Source organism: Chiloscyllium plagiosum, unplaced genomic scaffold (genome assembly GCF_037043375.1).
Source record: "Chiloscyllium plagiosum isolate Xiang-an unplaced genomic scaffold, Cpla_swu_hap1 HiC_scaffold_14, whole genome shotgun sequence".
Lineage (NCBI taxonomy): Eukaryota > Metazoa > Chordata > Chondrichthyes > Orectolobiformes > Hemiscylliidae > Chiloscyllium > Chiloscyllium plagiosum.
In genome coordinates this window covers 124,524,228-124,541,320 of record NW_028270152.1, presented here as the reverse complement: position 1 = coordinate 124,541,320, position 17,093 = coordinate 124,524,228, and the positions used below count along the sequence as shown (strand labels likewise).

Below are 17,093 nucleotides of genomic sequence, written 5' to 3'. Positions count from 1 at the left end.
TGGACAGATAAGTAGTGGACTGGTGAGCTTTAACCAGTGTTCGATCCTGGACGGATTGCTGAGCAGTACACTAGTCTGGTCTACGCAATGCTTCATGCTGAGCAGGTATCTCATCTGGGCATATAGGTGTCTGGGCTAGATCTGTGAGGTGGATTGAGTATCCGATATAATTCCTGACATAATGATCACTCCTCCAGCTCAGCCCATTCCGATGGTAAATAGGAGGAGTTGTGTTTCAGATAGAATTTACTTGGTCAAAATATTCGACATTAAGCAAAACACAATTTATTCAAACACAAAAGACAACAAAAGGAAGATGAACTTGCAATAACGTAATTCTGTTGGAAAACCTAGCAGAACAATAGTTTATTTAACTACTATACAATAACTGTTCCAATATGGTATCATACAATAAGCACACAAATGTCAAAAAACAAATTCACTAAACAGATTGTCTGACATGTAATTCTCCAATCCAGGAGGAAAGAACATCAAAAGACAGTTCCGAGAGAAATCACAGAGAGAGTGTGTAGCACCTGCGATAGTTTTCCTGCCTTCCAACCCTGCTGAAATCCGAGCAATAACTGGCAAAAGGTAAAACTAAGAATCCTGGTTCTGTGAGAGTTTGACCATCACTCCACAGGAACAGGCCGCAGCTTCAAGGACCACAAGGAAATGACTGTATCTACACCATCTATGGCACTGTAAGTGTCTCTGAAAAATGCCTCAACCCACCTCAGCCGTTTAATGCTCGACAGATAAATGTCAAAGTTAAACATAAATAAATAAAACGAAAAGATGCAGCAGGCCTGGTGATCAGACATAAGTGGCCTCGGGAGCTCAGCAATTCCTACCCTGCCAAAACACAATAGAATCTTCGAACTTCTGAAGAAAAGCATTATCTCTCTCCTTCACCTCTACATTTACAGATGGAGATATGCCATGAGCCCAATAATCAGTGATATCAAAATCCCACCCACACCAAGTATTATTGTGATATGTCAGAGATCCCGTGAAAGGGGTTAATTGAAACTGTTTGTTCAGTGACTGTGATTAATACCAGGTTCCCTGGGCCTAACTGGGTCACTGGAGGGTTTCCCTCTTCCATTATTAGGGGCTTCTTTCAACCTGTTACGCCTTGTATCAAGGGCAGCGTCATCCTCAACAGAACTTGGATCAGCAGCTACGGAGAAAGAGAGAGATGAATGTAAGAACATTAGAATGTTCCAACAATGGATCAGAATCTGAGAACATTAGACTAGAATATTCCAGCAATGGATCAGAATCTTAGATAATTAGATTGGAATGTTACAACAATGGACAGGAGTTTATCTTGGGGTCTGTATTATCTTTCACGGGATTGGGAATGGTTAGAATGGCGAATACGAGCCGGACTGATGATTATTCAAGCTGGGTACTATCCCATTCTCGCTATTGTTGGTGTCCCTGGTAAGCTTATCTCTGTCAATTCTATAAATGATGCTGACTGTTATTGTTATTCTGGTTAATTATATTTAACAAATACATAAACTTTCAGTCATAAACGTCACATCCTCTTCATGTATTTGCAACCTACTTACTCGTAAATATCTGAGAAGGAAAAAGACTGTTTGGAACCTTGAGTCTCCTTTTTACTGTGTGCTGTTTTATGTCTCCATATTATCTCTGTCATCAAACCTGCTGACACCCACCTACATAATATCCCCAATCTCCAGCTCTGCCTGAGTTCTGTTGCTGACTTCGCCATCATTGACCCTTTAATTAACGACTAATTATGTGGCTCCAGTACTCATCTGACTTCTCTTGCAGTTACAAATAGTTTGATTACTTCACAATAGGGACTCTGTATCAGAGTAATAACGTCACTGACCGTGTAACTCAGAGGCACAGATTATGACTCGAAAAGCATTGTTTGAAATCTTACCAATGTTGATGACTAAATTTTAATTCCAGTGACAAAAATTGGAATGAAACCTAATTTCACTCATAGCAACCATAATCCATCAGAATTTCTTTTATTATTTTATAGATAACCTTTGGTAAAGAAACCTAACATTTTTGCCCTATTTGGACTAAGAGTCCCGTCAGACCCACAGCAATGTGGTTGGCTCCATATTTCCTTGACAAATGGTTGCATGGTCAAGGGCAGTTAGGATGGACAACAAATGCTGCCCTTGCCAGTGATGCTGACGTCCCGGGAAACAACAACATTAAAGGTGAAATAACCAAGGAAATGTGGATGCTGGAAATCTGAAATAAAATTCTCCACCGTCTGAAATAATGTTGGAGAATCTCAGCAGGTATGGCAGTCTGTCGGGACTGAACGTTTCGAGTTCAGTGACACTATCAAAACTGAATGCAACTGGGAAATAATATTATTATATCAGGGATGGTTAGAATGGAGAGCGGGAGATTTGTGGTGAGTGGATCATGTGCAGCAAGAGAGAGAGAAAGAGAGAGAGGGAGAGAAAGGAAAAGCAAGCAAAAAGATTGCTGACGATGGACTAGAAGGGAAATAGAATGGGAAGTTATTCTAACATTTCCCTTTTACACATATTCCTGAATATCATAGCTATTACGGGATGTTCCTGCTTAACGTGAGTGACGTTCCCTCTATCTGTCATCTCCGAGTGTGGTGACCAACTCCTTCAGCAATACTTATAGTTGCTGAGATATAGTGAAACATAATGCTACATTGTCAATTGCTTCTTTGGAGAGAGGAACTGTTACTGTGCCAGTGTGTGGAGATGTAACAGCTTTCTCAGCCAGGAAGAGAAACTGAGGAGACCGAGGCACTGAATGGATGCACGATGGGTGTGGGGAATTGACTTGCTGCTGTCATCTAGAAAGTCAGTGGAGGCTCTGTGGATGGTGTTCTCAGGATTGTGATGTCAGCTACTTGGTTCATTCAGGGAGCCCTGAGGGTCTGTGGACCCCACTCTGAATACTGCATTTACTGTGTGTCTGGGTCCATGGGAAACAAATGGAGCTGAGACTCCAAAGAAGGGAAGCTGTGTGAACAGGGAGGAGCAGGGCACTGTACTATACTCTCTGGGATTTCCAGGAACATTTGTCTAAGCTGCACCCATTCAGGTGTAAAGTGTAAAACCAGCTTGTCTCAAAATTGAGGTGGTCACTGAGCTGTATCCCCTCCTTCATTACAACCTGCAGTCTCACACCAGGGACAGGATTGTGCTGACACTCACGATGAAGTAAACTGGATTGATTCTGGAACTTTGCAGGCAATAGTGGATAATATATCTACCATCTCCGAAGTGCAATCCTCTAATGTATTCACGAGCTAACTGAAATCATCTGCCAGCTGAGATGAATGCATTGGTTCCATCTCCACAGAGGAAGGTACATAAACTAATTTCCAGAAATATTAGGGAACAGAGTGACTGGTAAAAATCAGAATTACTGAAGAGTGTGTTCTTGAAAATCTAATTGAGTTGAAGTTTCATAAGTTGCTGCATCTGATGAGCTATATCCCAGAGTGATGGAGATGGAGATCAGTAATAATGAAAGTATTACTGATTATTCTTCAAAGCTAGTCAGATTCTGGAAAGGACGCTGCAGACTGGAAAACAACTATTGTAAACTTAAATATTTAAAACAGGATGGAGCGGGAAAACAGAATACTAAATAGCTTGATGTCAGCTGTGAGAACAAAATATTGGAACGTTTTATAAGCAACGTGACAAATAGTTACGTGGAGAATAATGATATGATTTGGTACGTTCGGCCTAGATTCAGGATAAACCTGTTTGTGGAGATTACCCGTTGTGACATCGACAGTTGAGAACCAATGGGAGTAGAGTATTTGTATTTTTAGAAGACGCTTGACATGTTTGAGTACAGGAGAATGGCGAGTGATAAAGTCCATGGGTAGGTAGGGGTGGAATATACCACATGGATTAAAAAATGGATAATGGAGGTAGGAGAAGAGTCGTGTTTTTCTCTGGACTGAAGGATTGATGGGTGGTAGCAGGATCAGTGTTTGGACAATAGCTGTTCACAAGGTATAAAAATGATTCAGATGTGAACAACAAATACCATCATGTACATTTATATTTATTAAATGGTAGAGAGGTTGGTGAGTTCTTTTGTTGAAAAGGACCTGGATGTCTTTGGTCATAAGTCACTGACGGAATTCATACGGGGCAGGAAGTAAATGATATGTTGCCCTTCGTGCAAAATTATTGAAGTACAAAAGTTAGACTATGTTTCCCACTGATCGTGATTTGTTGAGAGAGTATTTGGTGCATTGTGTAAAGGTTTGGTCTGCTTTATAAATAACGATCCTTTTGTCACTGAGAGAGTGCAAAGTAGTTTGACCAGACTAAACATTGGCATGATGTTACCTTGAGGAGAGCGTGCAGTAACTATGTACTTTATCTGGAGCACTGTGAGAGAATAAGAAGTTGAAGCCTCATGGGTCTGGCCAGAAACTCATTAGGTCCCAAACAGCTGAATGGGGTGAAAATGTCATACTTTTCATTGGATGTTTGATTCATGACATTTACATGCATCTGCAGAGCCCCCATGTCGATTGACAGCAAGGTACAGACTCTGATTGAACTCTGAACTCTTGAATGCGCAGTTACTATGTGACACTGCATTGAATGTCACCTTGTACACAATCCTGACTGCAGCCATATTACCTTCATTCTGAAACAGTTAGTTATTTCCCAACGGCTTCTGACCTCCACAGAGACTATGGGTCTGCCTTCTTGGAGATGGAAGATAACTTGGAGAATGGCTAAAGAAGTTGGTTTCATTCCGACTGCCAGAAAACCATGTTAAAGTAACACATATGTACCATGAGTAATTAGGCCATGTGGATCAATTCGTAGCAGTCTGTCGTGCAGCCCTTGCTCCATTTGTTTGTGATGTTGGAGCATCTCTGACACTTTCCTGTTCCTGTGTTAGTGGCTTGACAAGCTGAATAACCTCTTCCTGTTCCTTTGTAAGTGACTCCGGGTTTGAAATGGCTCTTTCTGTTCTGTATGTGACATGTGGAAGAGAGCAGACTCCCACCTTCCTGTGCAACAGGCAGCAGGGACTGAATGGGCTATCGCTCTTCTTGCCCAGTAGTTTTGATGGGATGAATGGCTTCACCACATTCTTTTGAAACCAGATAGAGCTGCTGAATGAACTCCTCCTTTCATTGTGGAAATGTACTGTGCTGTTACATAAACGTTACCCAGACTTTAACAGCACGGTCTTGAATGTTGACCAAGTCTTGTTGCACATGGTCACAGCATGTTTCAAGAGCTGAAGAGGGACAACTTATCCGGAAAATTTTGTAGAATTCAGTGAATTCCCCCTCTTCTGCTGGCACGGTGGCTCAGTAGCTAACACTGCTGCCTCACAGCACCAGGGTCCCAGGTTCGATTCGAGCCTTGGGCAACTGTCTGTGTGGAGTTTGCACATTCCCCACTTGTCTGCATCAATTTCCTCCAGGTGCTCCGGTTTCCTCCCACAGTCCGAAGATGTGCACACCAGGTGAATTGGCCATACTAAATTGTCCATTATGTTAGATGCATTAGTCCGACAGAAATGTGTTTGGGTGGGTTACTCTTCGGAGGGTCGGTGTGGACTGGTTGGGCCTAAGTGCCTTTTTCCACATTGTAGGGGATCTAATCTGCTCAGTTTGGACTCAATGGGCTGAATATCCTCCTTCCACACTGTCGGGATTCTATGATGACAAACTGGAGATGCCCGGGGCTGAGGAAGCTACGCTGAGGATCTGCTGCAGAGGTGCCCCACGGCTAAGATGATAGATGCCACCAATGATAATCATCTTCCCTTGTGCCGTGAATGACTCCAAACAGCGTAGAGGTCATAATTAATTCTCATTTAGTGTGATTTTGTTCAGGCTCCTTGATGTCATCCTCAGTCAAATACTGCCTTGAGTTCAGGGCCAGTCTCTCTTACCTGAGCCCCTGCGTTACCTCTTTTGTTCATTTCAATAGGTCATGGTGCAGAAGCAGAGAAGGTTTTCTTCAAACAGAGGGTAGTGAATGTCAGGAATTCTCTTACACAGAGAGTTAGGGGAGCTAGGTCACTGAACGGGACCAGTGGTGTCCCGTTGGGATCAGTTCAGTGAACTCTGCTCTCTGTTATTTTCAAAAATGACTTGGATATGGGTGTTGAAGATTGGGCTAGTAAGTTTGCCGATTACACAAAGGTGATTGGAGTGGTACAGAATGTGGAAGGCTATTGTAGGTTGCAATGGGACATCGACAAGATGCAGAGGTGGGCTGAGAATTGGCACATGGAGTTCAAACTAAGGTAATTCACCTTGCAAGCTCGAATGTGAATGCAGAATACATGGTTAAAGACAGGATTCTTGGCACTGTGGAGAAACAGAAGGATCCTGGTGCCCGTGTCCACAGATCCCTCAAAGTTGCCACCCAAGTTGATCGGGTTGTTAAGAAGGTGTATGGTGTGTTGGCTTTCAGTTGCAGGGGGATTGAGTTTAAGAGCCGCGAGGTTATGCTGCAGCTCGATAGAGGCATGCTCAGACCGCACAAGGAATATTGTGTTCAGTTCTGGTCTCCTCATTGTAGGAAGGATAATGAAACTTTCGAGAGTGTGAAGAGGAGATTTACCAGGATGCTGCCTGGACTGGAGGGCAGGTCTTACGAAGAAACCATGAGGGAGCTAGGGCTTTACTCTTTGGAGGAAAAATAGATGAGAGGTGACTTGATAGAGGTGTACAAGATGATGAGAGGCAGAGAGATTGAATAGTAAGAGTCATTTTACCATGGCAGAAATATCTATCACTTGATGGTATAATTTTGAGGTAATTGGTGGAAGTTTTAGGGGAGATATCAGAGGTAGATTCTTTACACAGAGAGTGGTGGGTGTGTCAACTGCACGACCATCAGTGGTAGTAGAGTCAAATACGTGAGGGAAACGTAAGATACTCTTGGTTAGGCACATGGAACAAAGTGAATGGAAGCATGTAGGTTAGTCTTATCTTAGAGTAGGATAAATGGCACAACGTCGAGTGATGAAGGTCCGAACTGCATGCATTCATGTAGAACTCTGAGCTCAAAAACTGCATGAATTCACGTAAAACTTCTTATCTCACTTTTTAGATTAGAATCAATCTAAACATCATGGCATAGACAGATAACACAGGGGGCCAACACCTTCAACATTTTGTCTAGCTATCACCATTGTTCAAAGCTCACCTGAGAATGCAACCTTTTTAAAAAAAAGGTTTGTGATTTACACATGAAAGAAATGAAACTATCATGGTATTCTAACAGATGAAAGGCTTAACAGACAATCAATTTTTCAATGTATAATTTTCAATGTATAAATCACACTGTAAATTTCTGCTATAAATTCGGTGTTAGGATTCAACCCTCTACTATCACCTGATGAAGGAGCGTCGCTCCGAAAGCTAGTGTGCTTCCAATTAAACCTGTTGGACTATAACCTGGTGTGTGATTTTTAACTTTGTACACTCGATTCCAACACCAGCACCTCCAAATCAGTCCTGTTCTTTGTTCTGTGTTCTATGGAAGTGCTCAAGAAGACTTGGACATTGAGGAAGATTTGAGACTTGGAGCAGGTCAGCCTTGATCTTAGTAAAGGGTAAGGCAGGCTTCGGATGGTAATTATCTGCCCCTGTTTCTGATGTTCTCCCATTCTGTTATTGGGATGTTAGTAGGTGTTATTTTCCTGGAAGGTATTTTTTGGAATGTTTCAATCAGGGAGACCAGCGGATTTTGAGAGCCATCGCTGGGTGAGATTCGAGGGCTGTATTCACAGTAAATCTGGGTCGACGACATGATCAACAAATGAAGCACAAGTTACAGAGAGGGGAAGTTCTGTAAAGAAGATGAGCGACCTCTGTTATGTCTAGCCTGGGTTTTCCAATTACATTTCCAAATCTCCCAAACTGTGTAGGACAGTCTTGAGGGACGAAATGGGCTCCTCTGTTTCTGTGCACCATGCTTTCACAGTCAGTGGACTCCAACAGCTCCTGTCTAGCCAGTTTGAGGGGTTTAATGGAACGCAGAAACTTGGGACTGATGAGCAGGAGTGCGTCATTAGAGAATTTCAGCCTCCTCCTGTAGGCATTAAGATTGTCGCTGATCGGATTGTGGTCTCAGCCTCACCTTCCTGTCTGTGTCCCATTATCCGTGACTCACTTCTCTGTCAAATCTTTAACTAACTCAACTGTGAATACTTGTAATCAGAGAGGCACCATAAACTTCCGGGGAAGAGAATTCCCATTCGAATGGCCCTTTTAGAATTCTGCTTCATCCCGCTATGAGAATAAGAGAGTCATACAGCATGGAAAAAGATCATAAATGTCTAATTTCTCCTTGCCAATCAGGCATCTTAATCAGATCTCGTCCCACTAACCAGCATTTGGCCCACATCACATGATCCATTCCTATTTATGTACCTAACCAGTTACATTTTAAACGTGTAATTGTACCCGCTTTCACCAATTCCTCTGACAGTACACCCACCAGCCTCTGTATGAAAGGGTTTCCCCTCAGGTCCTTTCTAAGTCTTTGCCCTGTCACCTTCACCCTATGCCGTCTAGTTCTGGACGCCCCTACACTCCTCCATTGCCCACAAAAAATAATTATAACTATGTTGGTGATATGGCCAATGATATAGTTCTCAGAGTGTGTCAGGTTCAGTGTTAGGAACAAGTCAGGCAGATTTCTTTAATCTGCTAAAACAACATGTCTCTGACCAAAACAAACTATGATAGAAAGAGGAATGACGAAAGGATATTCCAAATATGTACAGTGATATTTCCCTTTGAAAAATACTGAGAAACACACACACACAGACACACACACACAGAGATAGACACACACACAGACACACACACACACACACACACAGACACACACACAGACGCACACACACGCACATACAGACAGAAAGACAGAGAAAGACACACACATACACACACACGCACGTATTGTCGATAACAAACTGAAAAGCAAAATATCTGCGCAAAGTTAACTTGAAAGAACATTGTCCAAATATGATTCGAAGTTATGACCTAAGGAAAAAATGAGAGTTTGACCCAAATGTTGTTCTATTTGTAGAGTCATTCAGTCCTACAGCAAGGAGAGAGGCCGAGAGGCCCTTTGCCCCAAACTCGTCCATATTGACCCAAATATCAAACCACACTAAACTCATTTCCTAGCACTTGGTCCATAGCATTCTCGACCTTTCCTGTTCATGTACTTGCCCAAATGCCATTTAAATATCGTTAATGTAAATGCTTCAACTACTTCCTTTGGCAGCTCATTCCCTTTATATACCACTCTCTTTGTAAAACAGTTTCCATCAGTTTCCCTTTTATTCTTTCCCCTCTGACCTTAAACTGATGCTCTCCCTTCCTTGATTCCCAACTCTAGGCAAAAAAAGTTGCGTCCATTCACCCTATCCATGTAAACTTCTATGGACCCCTCTCCTGTGCTCTAACCTCTCCCTATAATTCATACTGTTGAGACCTGGCAACATTTTTGTAAATTCCGTCCACACACATTCCAAATTAAAAACATCGTTCAGATCGCAATGTGACTAAAACTGAACACAACACTACAAGTGCAGCCTCACCAACATCCTGTATAACTGCAACATAGCTTCCCAACTGCTCTCCTCCATGTCCTGACCGATGCTTGCTTGTGTGGCAAAAGCCGTCTTCATTGCCATGTCTAACTATGACCCCAATTTCAGAGAACGGTGGACCTAAACTCCATGGTCCCTCTGCTCAACTACACTCGTTAAGGTCCTCCCAATCACCATCAAACTCCTACCTTGATCTAACGTTGCCTAAATATTCCTCGGCTCACTTCTCCAGTTAGATCAAAGTCCTGCTGCAATCTCTGATATACTTTCTCACTGGCCACGATACCACCTATTTTAGTGCCATCTTCAAGTTTCCTAACCATGCCTTGTACATTCGCAAGAATATCATTGATACAGTTAACAACAGCAACGGGCCCAGCAGCGACCCCTGAGGCACTTCATGTGTCACAGACCTCCAGTCCGAGAGCATCCTTCCATTATTACCCTATGCTTACTACCATCAAGCCAATTGTGTGTCCAATTTGCCAGTTCCCTCTGGATTCCATGCGATTCTAACCTTCCAGACCAGCTATCAATGGCAACCTTGTCAAAGGCCTTACTGAAAACCACACAGTCGACCGCCCTATCCTCATCAACATTCCTGGTCACTTCATCCATGAACTCAAACAAATTTAAGAGGCATGATCTCCCACTCACAAAGACATGCAATCTTTCCAGTCTAAAAACAACTATTAAGAATAATTATTAAAATTAATAATATCAAACTAATATATAACAATAAGATGACACTTTCAGTGGAGAATACATTATCCATGGTATGTGATATTGGATCGTACATCTTGGGTGAAGGGCAGAATAGATTTCGTACCTGTGTCATTGAACTGTATTGAAAAAAAGCAAGGGTGGCATGGTGGTTCAGTGGCTAGTACTGCTGCCTCATCGTGCCATGGATCCGGGTTTGGTTCCAGCTTCGGGAGACTCTCTGAGTGGAGTTTGCACATTCTCCCTGTGTTTGTGTGTGTTTCCTCTGGGTGCTCCATTTTCCTTCCACAATCCAAAGATGTATAGGTCAGGTGAATTGGCCATGCTAAGTTACCCATAGTGTTATGTGCATTCGTCAGGGGTAAATATAGGGTAGGGGAATGGGACTGGGTGGGTTACTGTTTGGAGGGTCGGTGTGGTCTTGTTGTGCCAGACGGCCTGTTTCGATACTGTAGGGAATCTGTCAAAAAAACTATTTCTAAACAAATTTATCTTTCCAAATGCATGTACATCTCAGCCCCCAGAGTCTTCTCAAGTAACCTACGTACTACAAATGTTATACTTCCTGGTCTATCGATCCCAGATTTTTCTTTGCTTCCCTTCTTGAATAATGGCACAACATTTGCTAATCTCCAATATTCTGGAACCTAAACTGAAGCTAACGATGATGCAAAAATATCAACCAGGGTCCCCGTAGGTTGTTCTGTAGCCACTTGCAGTGTTCTTGGATGCATCTGTTTAGGAGCAGGAGATCTTTCCACCTTCATACATTTTAATGCATCCAACACGTCCTCTCCCGTGATATTGAATCACCCCAAGATAACACTACGACCTTTGTTAACCTCCCAAGTCTTCATGCATTTCTCCACGGTAAAGACAGAGGAGAAATATTCATTGAGAATCGCGCAAATCTACGGTTCTAGACATGCATGTCCATTTTGGACTTTGAGGGGTCATATTCTCATTTAGTTATTCTTTTTACTTTAACATACTTAATGAATCTCTTTGATTCACCCTAATATTCTCAGCCAAAGCGATCTTGTGCCCGCTTTTCGCCCTCCTGATTTCCTTCTTCAGTAAACTACTGTATCTCCTGGACACCTCCTGGTACTCCCTCGATCCCAGCTGCCTGGACCTGAGCCACGCCTCCTTTTTGCTGGTCAAAGCCTCAATATCTCCTGACATCCGATGTTCTCTCTGCCTGCCAACCTTGCCTTTTACCCTCACAGTAACATATAGACCTTGAACTGTAGACATTTCACTTTTAAAGGCCTCCCATTTGCAGGAGGTCCCTTCGCCTGCAAACAAACTCCTCCAACCAACCACTACGAGCTCCTGTCTAATTCCATCAAAATTCGCCTTGCCCCAAGTTTGAACTTGAACATGTGGAGCAGTTTTGTCCTTCTCCATAACTGTTTAAAAATTAATAGAACTGTGGTCACTGGTCCCAGAGTGCTCCCCCGCTGTCACCTCAGTCGCCTGCCCTGCCCTGGATCTTAGAATAGGTCAAATTTCGTCCCTTCCCGAGTTGCACTCTCTACATACTGCTTGAGGAAACTATTCGGAACACACTTAATAAATACACCCCATCTCAGTCCTTAATTCTCTGTCATTCACAGTCCATGCTAGGAAAATTAAAATCTCCTACTAATGCAATCCTATTGGCCTTGCAGTCTCCCAGTCTGTCTACATCTGTTTGTTCCCCTAATTCCTCGTTTACTATTTGGGGGCCTATAGTACAATCCAAATCCTATCATCATTCCCTTCTTATTTATTAGCTCCCCAGACAATTCCTCACATGATGATCCATCAGATATTTTATGTCTGTTTACTGCTGTGATACTCGCCTTAATCAAAAATGAAACTCCCCGTCCCCTCTTTCCACCATCTCTCTCCCGCACAAAGCAGCTGTACCGTCCTGCATTAAGCTGCCGGTCTTTCTCTCCCTTAGCCATGTTTCTGTAATGGCTATAATATCCCAGTCCCACGCACCAATCCATGCCCTGAGTTCATCGGCCTTACCTGTCAGCCATCTTGCATTGAAATAGTTGCAATTTAATCCAACAGGCATTCCTGGCTCCCTGTCGTGTTCCAGCCTGACCTGTCTCTTCATTTTACTGTTTCTGATTACTGTATCTCCTTCCAGCCTCGCACCTGCCTCCCTGCTGTTGAGGATCCCACCACTCCCCGACCCCAGTCAATCTTGTTGAAAGCCTTCCTTGCAGCAGTTGCAAACCTGCCTGCCAGCATATTGGTCCCCTTCCAGTTCAGGTACAACCCGTCCTTCCTGAACACGTCACCTTGCCCCACAAAAGATCCTAGTAATCCAAAAATCTCTGCGCCCTGCACCAATTCTTTAGCCACCCCTTCATCTGCCATATCCTCCTATTCTTACCCTCACTAGCACGGAGAATTGGAAGTAAACTGAATATTACCACTCTCTTTTATCCTTTTCCCTAGCTTTCTACAATCTCTCTGCAGGATGTCATCACTATTTCTACCTGCGTCACTCTGTCCTTTGTACCAATGTGCACAATGACTTCTGGCTGCTTCCCGCCCACTCCCACCCCCCCACCCCGTCCCCCGCCCACCCCACCCCCGGTGAGCACGTTCTGCAGCCGCTCTGAGACATCCTGGACCCTGGCATGTGGGAGGCTACACACCATTCCGGATTCCCATTTGCAGCCACAGAATCTCCTGTCTGTTCCCCTCACTATCGAGTCGGATAATTACTTCTGTCGTTATTTTGCTTGCACAGCCTTCTGACAATGGGATTTCTTCACGAAACAGTTGAATTTGGCTGAATTGTTTTGCTTCAGGCAATGGGGAGATTCCAATGAATCCTCATCAGGAATCCTCCATTAGTGGGAAAGACGACTGGGCTTTTGTTCACTCCCACACATTGCTGTGATGAGCGATAGAGAAACAGAAAGGGAGCAATAGAATGTTTCTCCACAGATAGGCTACATTTTCCATTCGTAAGTTAAATCAGTCACGTTATCAGTCCCACACTGGACTCTGTGAGCTCTTCTTGAACATTGTCCGAACTATATGACTCCATCACAATCTCGACTCCAGGTCAGTGTGTTATTGCAGAATCAATTCATTAACAATAAATGGTCATAATTGTTTTGAAGATGTGTTAATATGTGCTTGCATAATGTAAAAATAAGCGTTTCATGACTTCACAATATCTGTGTTAAAATGGATATTCTTAAACATATACAGTAATTGCTGGAAAAGCTCAGCTTGTCTGTCAGCATGTAGGAACTGAATTCAGAGTTCAATTTTTCGGTCCAATGACCTTTCTTTTGAACCTGACTTATTCTTAAAGTATTTTCCCAGTTTTATTCTCCCACACAAGAAGAAATATCCATCCGGTATTCACCAACTACACTCTTCTCAACGTCTTATATGGTCAATAAAACATCCCTCATTCTCAGGCCGAACTGTTAATTTTTCACAACGTAATGCCTTCATCCCAAGAATGAGTAAAGAGAAACATATTTGAAACGTTTTGAAAGCAATTTTGTTTTTTTTTTTCAGTTTAGGCAGTTGTAACTACCTATAATACAACAGATGTAATCTCAACAATGCCCTGTACTGATGCAGAAAACATCGCTAAGATCATACCCAACACCCCTTGCACGAAACAGGATCATGACATTTACCTTCCAAATCACTTGCTACATCTTCAGGTTAATTTGATGTGATTCATGTACTAAGACACACAAATCCCTCTGTAACACTGAGTTCTGCATTCTCCTTGCATTTAAATAAATTTCTGCTGTTTCGTCTTTTCCACAAAACAGAAAGTTTCCATCACATGTATATTGTACTGTTTATTTTTACTGAAACTTTGCTCACAGCCATCCTCTGTCTGTATGCCATTGCTGATGCTCTGCCTCCCCGTCTGGATCCAATAGCAGACCCTCTTCCCTCCCGCTGTCTGTATCCCATAGCAGACGCTCTGCCCTCCCGCTGTCTGTATCCCATTGCAGATACTCTTCCCTCCCCCCGTCTGTATCCCATAGCAGACCCTCTTCCCTCCCGCTGTCTGTATCCCATAGCAGACGCTCTGCCTCCCCTGCCTGTATCTCATTGCAGATGCTCTTCCCTCCCCTGTCTGTATCCCATTGCCGAGGTGCATCCCTCCTCAGTCTGTCTCCCATCGCAGATGTTCTTCACTCCCCCTGTCTGTATCCAATTGCAGGTGATCAATCCTTCACCTGTCTATAGTCCATTGCAGACGCCCTGCCTTCCCCCTGTCTGTATCCCATTGCAGACGCTCTGACCTCCCTTGTCTGTATTCCATTGCAGACGTTCTGCCCTCTCCGACTGTATCCCACGACAGACAGTCTTCCCTCCACTGTCTGTATCCCATTGCAGACGCTCTGCCCTCCCCTTGTCTGTATCTAATTGCAGGTGATCAGTCCTTCACCTGTCTATAGTCCATTGCAGACGCCCTGCCCTCCCCCTGTCTGCATCCCATTGCAGACGCTCTGCTGTCCCCTGTTTGTATCCCATTGCAGACGCCCTGCCCTCCCCCTGTCTGTATCCCATTGCAGATGCTCTGACCTCCCCTGTCTGTATCCCATTGCAGACGCTCTGCCCTTCCCCTGTCGGTATCCCATTGCAGAAGCTCTGTCTCCATTTGACATCTTACTGAATGACTATTCTGGTGCATGAGCAAACTGAGCTCCATCTCCTTCATCCGCTTCATTAGAATAGATTGCAATTTGTTGATGGCCTCATACAGATCCCTGAAGAATTCCACTCGTTACAGCTTTCCAAACACAAAATGAGTAATGATCTCTCCTCTGTATTTCCTGACAACTACCCAGGGCGCCCCTGCTTCTGCATAACAGCCTGGGATGGTTATATGGCGTTCCCCTGTGCTGTGTAATTTACTGAATACTTCATTCTGTTTGGTGCGGCCTGTTTGGTGCAGCCCATTTTGCCGAAGACCCATTTAGGTACAGACCCATTTCAGCGCAGCTCACATTTATTCCTTTTCAGGCTTCTATAAAAGTATTAATCAAAGCAATAAAAATGAAAATAATGTTTATTCCCTTCAGTAAAAATGTTAAAAAGACACTTGAGTAAGTATAACATTGACTCAGAGTTTCCTTTCAGAGCTAAAATGATAATTGGCCTTGCATTTATTCACATTGAAAACATTCCTGAAGCTATTGAACATTTGTCTGCTGCGCTTCCAGATGAACTGCACCCGCTGCTGGACTGGTTCGAGGATAACTATGGAGGTAGAAGTTCACACAGAGGAAATGGTCGGCGTCCACCACTTTTTCCAGTTGGAATGTGGAATTTATATGAAAGAACTTTAAACAAGGAGGAAAGAACAAACAATAATGCAGAGGCTGCCCACAGGAGATGACAATGCGAACTTGATGTGGAACATCCAGTTATTTGGAAATATATTGACAATTTACGCAAAGTTCAGAGGGGAAGGGACATTTACTATGAGCATCTGATAGCAGGGCACGATATTCCGTTGAAATTAAAGAAACAGATGCTAGAGTACAAACACTCGTAAGAAGATTTAGTGAGAGAAATGATGTCGAGTATTTACGAGGATTGCCCATAATTTTGAATGAACGTGATGTTTTAGATTTTTCGTAATGAACTTATATCGTTTATTTTTTTCTTTTTAACATTTTTACTGAAGAGAATAGACATTATTTTTATTTTTAGTCTTTCATTAATGCTTTTAACTAAGCCTGAAAAGTGAGAGAGATGAGATTGGAAATGCCAGCGAGTTTAAATTGAGAATTGCTCTTGACTGAACATTGTTTCTTACTTGATTGGTGGGACATGGATGTTTCAGAATTTCCACACAAGGTGACCTGGTCGTCTCTGGCTCTTTTCAGGATCCTCCCCACATGTCGAGGCAGACAGCGAGGGAACGGATATCGACACTCTAACACCCAAGAAGAAGAGGGACGGAGTGAGGGTGGGCGTGAGTGTCCTTGCGGTTATTGCTAGTATAGGCGAAGGGGAAAGGGTGAGGTGTCCGGAGGGAGTCTGACCACAGTGTTGTATCATGCAGTGGTATTAGTGTGCGGTGCTATTGCGTCAGGGACAGAAAAAGTGAGGGAGGGAAGGTACTGAATTCAACAGTGAGTTTGGTAGTGGTTGAGCCTTATTTTGAGATCGAGCGTGAGCCTTTTTCGGGGGTAAGTGTTATAACAGATATACAGTGAGTGCGAGGGAGCAGAAGAATATGGTGACACTTATCCTGGCAAAGTGCGGGGAAATAATATTGATGCTTGTCCTGTATTGCTGACCAATTCTTCAGATTATCTCAGCGTTGAGGTGAGTCTCCCCGAAGGTCTTGTCCAAGTCTATCGGTAATAACGCCACAGATCCTTTCCATCACTTCCCACAGAATCAGTTTGGGTGGATCTTACCAATAGCAAGATGAAGTAAACATTAGTGTGTGAGATATCAAAACCAAATCTGTCATGCGAGTACTTTACAACATATGCTCTGGAAATTAGGTATGAAAGTATATGCAAGGGGGAACAATGACACAATGATATTATCGCTGGGCTCTTAACCCAGAGACCCAGGTAATATTCTGGGGACGTGAATTCAAATCCCGCCATTGAGGAATTTGAATTCAGTATGTATCTGGAATCAAGGGTTTATGATGACCAGGAATCCATTGTCGATTGTAGGAAAAACTCATCTGGTTCACTGATGTCCTTGAGTGAAGGATTACT

At 43.2% G+C, this 17,093-nt stretch overlaps 1 pseudogene; it reads left to right on the top strand.

Moving 5' to 3' along the window:
• Positions 1-1,232: 1,232 nt before the first annotated feature.
• Positions 1,233-17,093, top strand: part of LOC148148207 (putative G protein-coupled receptor 139) — a 69,071-nt pseudogene continuing 53,210 nt past the window's right edge.